This window comes from Gossypium hirsutum, chromosome D08 (assembly GCF_007990345.1).
Source record: "Gossypium hirsutum isolate 1008001.06 chromosome D08, Gossypium_hirsutum_v2.1, whole genome shotgun sequence".
NCBI classification, from domain to species: Eukaryota; Viridiplantae; Streptophyta; class Magnoliopsida; order Malvales; family Malvaceae; genus Gossypium; species Gossypium hirsutum.
In genome coordinates, this window is record NC_053444.1 from 13,247,649 (window position 1) to 13,255,385 (window position 7,737).

Consider the following 7,737-nt stretch of genomic DNA (forward strand, 5'->3'; position numbering starts at 1 on the left):
ATGTAACATGTGTGTCTTGTATATGTTTGAGATACTTATTACAAATGGTACATATTATACTTTTGTGATGTTGTTTAAGTAGGATTTTAACTTACTTGTGTATATGCATTTTGTTTTGGTTTGTACAAGTTTTTATAAATATGTCTTTGGTTATTTAGTGCATGCCTTATGGAAGTGTTTGAAATATGAAAGATTAGGATGTGAATGGATTTAATGAATTTGTAGGTTTAGCATATTTTTAATGTATGGACTTGTCATATTTGAATGCAAGTAGTTTGGTTTGTAATGTGAATTTGGTTTGATAATTGAATTGTGGTGTCAATGAGGGCATATTGGTTAGGCATATAGGTTGAAAGTTTTGGTATGTTTTGAGCATGTTTGAATATGTTTTGAAAATATGAAAATGGTTGTTTTTTTGTTTGTATTGGTACCTAAGATTTGAATGAAGTTTTGTCTTGTTTAAGAAGTCAATTAAGGTACACACAGCCTTGGACACGGGCTGTAACATGACCGTGTGCCACACACAATCATGTGTCATCTTGATTTTAAGTGCAGGATTTTCTACACGACATCAAAATGTTACATGGCTTGGAGACGCGGTGGTGTGACTTTATTTCAAATACTCACATGGTTTGGAACACGGCTTGTGACACAACCGTGTGACCCAAATTTTGAATTGTACACAATTTAGCCACACAGTCTAGGTTCTGTCACACGGTTGTAACCCTTGTTTTCAATTTTTTTTCAAATTTTCCATGTTTTTCTATTTTGTTTCAAATAAGTCTCAAATTGTTTTCAAACTATTTTTAAGGTCTTAAGCTCTATTTATAGCCTATAAGTGTATACATGTTATGCTCAGTATGTGGAATGAATAATGATAAATAAATTAATGTTTGAATGGTTTTGTGACGTTATTTGATTAAACGTGTGCGGTAATACTTTGTAACTCTAATCTGGTAACGAAGACGGGTTATCGGGTGTTAAATTTATAATTATCAAAGCTATGATTTAGTCAACTATCGGACTAGACGTAGCATGTTATAGTATAGAAAATACATGTCATATAAACCTGTGATAGTGTGATAATAATTGATCTGTTCTAACCCATGGTTTTTTTTATAGATTTAAAAGATGTTGGCAGAATTTGATCATGTTGACATTGATGAAGTAAATAACAAGGTCCCAACTTCTGAACAGGAAGTAAGTCGTAGTTTACCGATTCCGCAAATTTCTAAAAAAGAAGTAAAAGATGTCTTCTTCAGTTTAATGGGTCAATGGTTTACAAAATTCATGTTAACTAATCCTGTGGCTCAACAACCTCCACACCTTGTTGTACCTCTTATAGCACCTCCACCTCCTCAAATGACTGAAACAAGTCGACGGATTCCTATTGATAAAATCAGAAAATTTGGTGCTGAGGAGTTTTGAGGTAGAATAAAAAATGATCCAGCAAAGGTTGGGTATTGGCTTAAAAATATTCAGTGAGTCTTCAATGAAATGACTTACTCTCCTAGTGATTACCTCAAATGTTTCATTTCGTTACTTCAAGATGAAGCTTACAGTTGGTGGTCAATGTTAATAGTAGTGGTACCGAGAGACAGTGTTAACTGAGACTTTTCAAATTAGAGTTTAAAAATAAATATGTCAACAAATGATACTTAGACCGAAAAAAGAAAGAATTTCTTCAATTAAAGCAAGGAAACAAATTAGCAGTTAAATAGGAGAGAGAGTTTGTACATCTCAACAAATATGCTCGTGAAATCATGCCAAATGAGGAAGAAATGTGCATTTGTTTTGAAGATGGACTCAATGATAAAATTAAAATGCTAATTGGAGGGATGGAGATACGAGAATTCGTCATTTTATCTGATTGAGCACAAAAGATGGAGGAAGTTTAAAACCATAAGAAACAGAAGGAAAGGAAGGCTCAGGAGTTTGGTAAAAGAAATTTCTCCAAGTCATTTTCTATACCACCGTCAAAGAAATTAAAAGAAGATTTTAATCATGTCACTTCACCATCTAGGCTTTCAGGTAAAAACAAATCAATGCAACAAGATTTGAAATCTCAGGTTAAACCTACTAACAGTGTGGGAAGTGTTCGCGATGCCCCGAGATCAGTGTGTGAGCATTGTGGAAAACTTTATGGTGCTGATTGCAGGACCAAATTGGGAGCGTGTTACAGATGCAGTTCGATAGATTACTTTGTGCGAAATTGCATGAGAATAGCGGGGGACAATGATGAGTAAAGTGATAAACAATTTTCTAGACCTTAGAAAGGTAGACGTCCTAGTTAGAGCAGTAATATTGGAGCAAATTGTATTGGGACCAAAGAAAAGTTGTCAGATCTGTAGCTAGAGCACCACGCGAGCATACGCTATCTGAGCCAGGGAGGAAGCTATTGCACCTGATGTTATTACTGGTACATTCTATCTCTTTAATGTTACTGTGTATGCACTGATTGACTCTGAGTAAACTCATTTGTATATTTGCAGTGCATTAGTAACATATAAGAATTTACCTGTTGAGTCAACTGAGTTTGATGTTCAAGTTACTAGTCTACTAGGTCAGAGTGTGATAGTTAACTTAATATGTCCTAAGTGTCCGCTGAGAATTTAGGGTTGTGACTTTCTTGCTGATTTAATGTTGTTATCCTTTCGCGAATTCGATATCATTTAGGAATTTATTGGTTGACATTACATGATGTTGTGGTGAACTGTAAGCTGAAATGAATTTGTCTGAGATGTTAGATGGGTAAAATGATTACAGTTGAGTCAGATAGATCAAACAGTATTACCAGAGTTATTTCAGCTATTTCGGCACAGAAATTTATTCGTAAAGGTTGTAAGGCATTTCTAGCTTATATACTTGATACTCGAGATTCGAGGTCGAAGCTTGATCAAGTATCGATTTTCATTGAGTTTACAAATGTATTTCCTCAAGAGTTACCTAGATTACAACCAGAACATGAAGTTGAAGTTGCGATTGATTTAAAGTCTGGAACTGCTCTGATATTGATTGCATCGTGTTGAATGACACTAGCAAAGTTGAAAGAACTTAAAGAACAGTTACAAGAGTTTTCAAATAAAGGTTTTATTTGGTCGAGTGTATTTCCCTAGGGTACACATGTGTTGTTCGTGAAAAATAAAGACAGTCAATAAGATTATGTATTGATTACAAATAATTGAATAAATTGACGATAAAAAATAAATATCCTTTGCCTAGTATCGACTATTTGTTTGATCAGTTAAAAGGGGCAAAATGTTTTCAAAAATAGATCTCAAATTTGGTTATTAACAGTTGCGAGGTAAAGATGTTGACATGTCGAAAACTGCTTTCCGAACTCATTATGGCCATTAGGAATTTCTGGGGATGTCGTTCGAATTAACCAATGCCTCTTTGCTTTTAGGGATTTGATGAATCGGGTTTTTTAGCCTCATTTGGATATATTTGTGATTGTATTTATTGATGATATATTGATCTATTCTAAAACAGATTCCGAGCATGCTTAGCATCTAAGAATTATTTTACAGATTTTTCGCGAGAAGCAATTATATGCAAAATTTAGTAAATGTGAGTTTGGCTGAGAAAGGTTGGATTTTGTGCTCACGTAATTTATGCGAACGAGATTCGTTTTTATCCAAGCAAAATTTCTACAATTGTTAATTGGATTTAATGACTCAAAAGGAATTGAAACCGAGGCAGTGAAGATGGCTTGAATTATTGAAAGATTATGATCTAGTCATTGATTATAATTCGAGGAAGGCTAATGTAGTTGCAGACAAGCTAAGTCGAAAATAGTTATTTTCTTTGATAGTGTTAAATGCTCAATTGACCTTGAATGTTGATGGCTATGTTTTAACAGAGTTAAAAGCTAGACGATTGTTTCTTTAGCAAATTCGAGAGTTACAAATGATGACCCGAAAGTGATAGCTAAGCGAGAACAAATTCAGAGTAATCAATCTACGAAATTCAAGGTTGATACTGATGGTATGTTGTATTTTTGTAACAGATTTTGTGTTCTGAACAATCTGAAGCTAAAATGAGACATTTTATCTGAAGCTCACAGTAATACCTATTCTAGTCATCCGGATAGTACTAAAATGTTTGGTGATTTGAAACAGATGTATTGGTGGCCGGGTATGAAACATGAAATTTTAGAATTAGTGGCTAAATGTCTGGTTTGCCAATAGGTGAAAGTCGAATATCAAGTTTCGTTTGGGTTATTGCAGCCTATTATGATTCTCGGGTGAAAATGGGAGCAAGTTATGATGGATTTTTTATCGGGATTGCTAGTGACACCAAGAAAGAAAGACTTGATTTAGGTTATTGTTAACAAAATGACAAAATCGACTCATTTTATTCCAATCAGAATCGATTATTCGCTCGAGAGGTTAGTTGAGTTATATGTATCTGATATGTTAGATTGCATTAAGTGTCGATATCTATTATCTCTAATCGAGACCCGGGATTCAACTCTAGATTTTCGGGTAATCTTTACGAGGCTTTGGGTACTAAACTCAACTTTTGTATGGCATTTCATTTGCAAACAAACGAACAGTTAGAATTGGTAATACAAATTCAAGAAGACGTTACGGTGTTGCATTCTCAAGTTTAGGGGTAGCTAGGAAATATATTTATCGTTGGTCGAGTTTGCTTATAATAACAGTTATCAATTCAGTATTAAAATGACACCATTTGAAGCTTTGTACTGGCAAAAATGTAGAACACCGCTATACTGGTGTAACACCCCTAACCCTAATCCGTCGTCGGAACAGGTTTACGAAGCATTACCAAACTTTTCAGATCAATTATGAACATTTCATACCATTTAACATATATATTAGACACACACTCGTGTCTCTGCCCGTGTGGATGAAAATAGGCCAATTAATGGCCACATTTCTCACCCATATTTGATTTCAACCTAAACACTTCAAATTTCGTACTCATAGGCCATAACAAGACCTTCAATACACTCAACTCAAGCTCTAAGCATGTCATATTATTTCATATATCATAGCATATCAAATTTACCATATTGATTAAAACACATATTTGCATATTTATATCATCTATACTATATTATCTCAGTCACCAACATGCCTATAAACTATCCATCAATTAACCACACCCAAACATATATCAAGCATGATAAGAATACACACACATATATAAGTTGATTAGAAATATAAACAAAATGTAATTCACAATATTTGCATGAAACCAACTTTACTCAAAACCATTCCAACCCTATGCATGTCATATAAACCATAGTGTACGTTTCAAAAGCTACCAGAATAAGTTGGATAGTGTGACTTGACGTGCTGATCTGATCTCCCGACCTCACGATAATCCATAAATACATTAAATAACACGAGTAAGCTTAATGAAACTTAGTAAGTTTGATGGGTTAAACATAAATCTTACCAAACCTAATTTAACAAATCAATTAAATAAAATCATTTAATGTAAACTTCCTGCCAAATCACAACGTCAATTGATGAATACACTTATTTCAGATCAATACCAATAATAAACAAGTCTTTAACTTTCAATTACAAAGGTCACTTACCAAATCTTACCAAATCGAAGAACGACTTACGGATAAGAGTACATCGTTTTCAGAAGCCCGAAGGCTGAACAGAAGCTTATGAGAGCTAAACGGAAACCATAAGGGTTAAATAGAAGCTTAAAAGAGCTAAACGAAAACTCATATGCATTAAACAGAAGCTCATGAAACCTAAACAAAAAGTAAACACGAAAGTTTGCAACAAATGCTGAACCTCTATTTACTTGGGTAATTTGCTGTTACTTTCCCCCAATGTCGACAGTTCATCAGTTGCTGAACGTACTCATATCCCGCGTTCCATTTAAATCTGAACATTCAATTCAATTTTGTAACTTTAACAATATTTCATTTTCAACAGTGGAATAAATACATAATATCATTCATCAAATCAATATCAATATAAATATTTAAGTATAACCATACGAACTTACCTGGGTTAAATTGTAAGATTTGCAGAAATTTAGGGACTATTTTGCTAATTTTCCTTTTTCACGATTATCTACGGGATCTTGATCTAAAATATAAAATTACTTACTCATTAGCATATAATTCAGTTCCAATTCACTTCACAATTAATACCCCTTAATTTTTCAAATTTACACAATTACCTCAAATTTTACAATTTTTTTAATTCAGTCCCTTAACTAATTAGTCTATCAAATAAAATAATTTTTCTCAATTGATAATTTATCTAAATATTCTAGGCTATCATACAGCCCTTGATAAACAGAAATTTAATACCAAATGTAATACCCCGAAAATTTCTACAGTAAAAAAACTAAGATAATATCTCTAATATAGTAAAATAAGGAAATAAAATGATAAAAAGGGTAATATTGAGTTATGTCAACATTGGGAAGTATATTATGACATATTAATTTAAGAAAGGATTAAATTGCAAAAGTGAGAAAAGTTTTATTGCCCAAGAGTAAATACTCAAAATTTGAGGGGTTAAAGTGTAAATATAAAAAATTTGAAGGACAAATAGTGTAAATATTTTAAGGGTGGAATAATCTAGAAACTAATGAAAATGGATGAATTAGGACCAAATTGAAAAGGTAAAGAATTTTAAGGGACTAAATTGTAATTTTACCAAATTAAGTAATAACTCAAGGATGGAATTTCAAAAGATTATAAAGGGCAAAATTTTCAAATAGAGAGAGAGAATTCTAGAAGGTAATGATGATGTTTGTGATATTTTTAATTAATTAATTAGATAAATGTTATTTAATTAATATTTTATTAAGATTTTTAGTATTATTTTTTATTAAATGATTAATATAAAAGGGAAGAAAGATGATGAAAAATCATCATCTTTCCATGCAACCAACGTTAGAAGAGAAGAGAAGAAAGAAAGTTTTGATTTCTTAACAATTTGGTCCTTTCACCAAATATTCACTATTTTCACTTAGAAATCAAAGAAATTTCCACAACCACCAAGAGAGAAAATTGATAAGGAGACCATGGGGAGCTAGAATATCAAGTTAGATTCAAAAAATAGAGGCTGGAGGAGAGATAAAATCAAGTTAAATATTGAAATCAATAGAACAAGGTAAGAACATCAAGATTTCAATATATTTTTGAGTTTGATATTATTGAAAAAGTAGGAAATTAATGTTATAGTAGAGTTTTCTTATATAAAGTCTTGTGTTCTTGATATATTAGTGAAGGAAAATAAGTAAAAGTGATGAGAAATATTATAGAGAAAGGGAATAAGGGAGTTATAAACTCAGTAATCAACATCTTGCACTAAAACAATTTTGAATAGCAACAGTAGGTTAATTTTGGAAAATCACTATAAATCATGGAAATCGAATTAGAGGATGAAAAAAATATGGAATTAAATCTAACTGAGTCTAGTTTATCATAGAAGAAATTGTGTAAGTAATGGAATTGTAAATTATGAGATAATAAATTTTGTGAGACAAGGTCAGAATGAATTTGGGTTCCCCTATTCTAACTTTGAAAAATCATAAAAAATTTGAATAAAAATAATTAGAGGCTTCAATTTATATTTTTAAAATCCTTAATGAGTTTATTTTCAATAGAAACAAATGACAACATCATCCAAATTCTGTACAAAAAGATAATTAATTTTTAGTGAAAAGGGGTCGGAATTGTCAAATAGTGAAATAGGAGAAATTTTAAAGAATAAAATATACTTATTG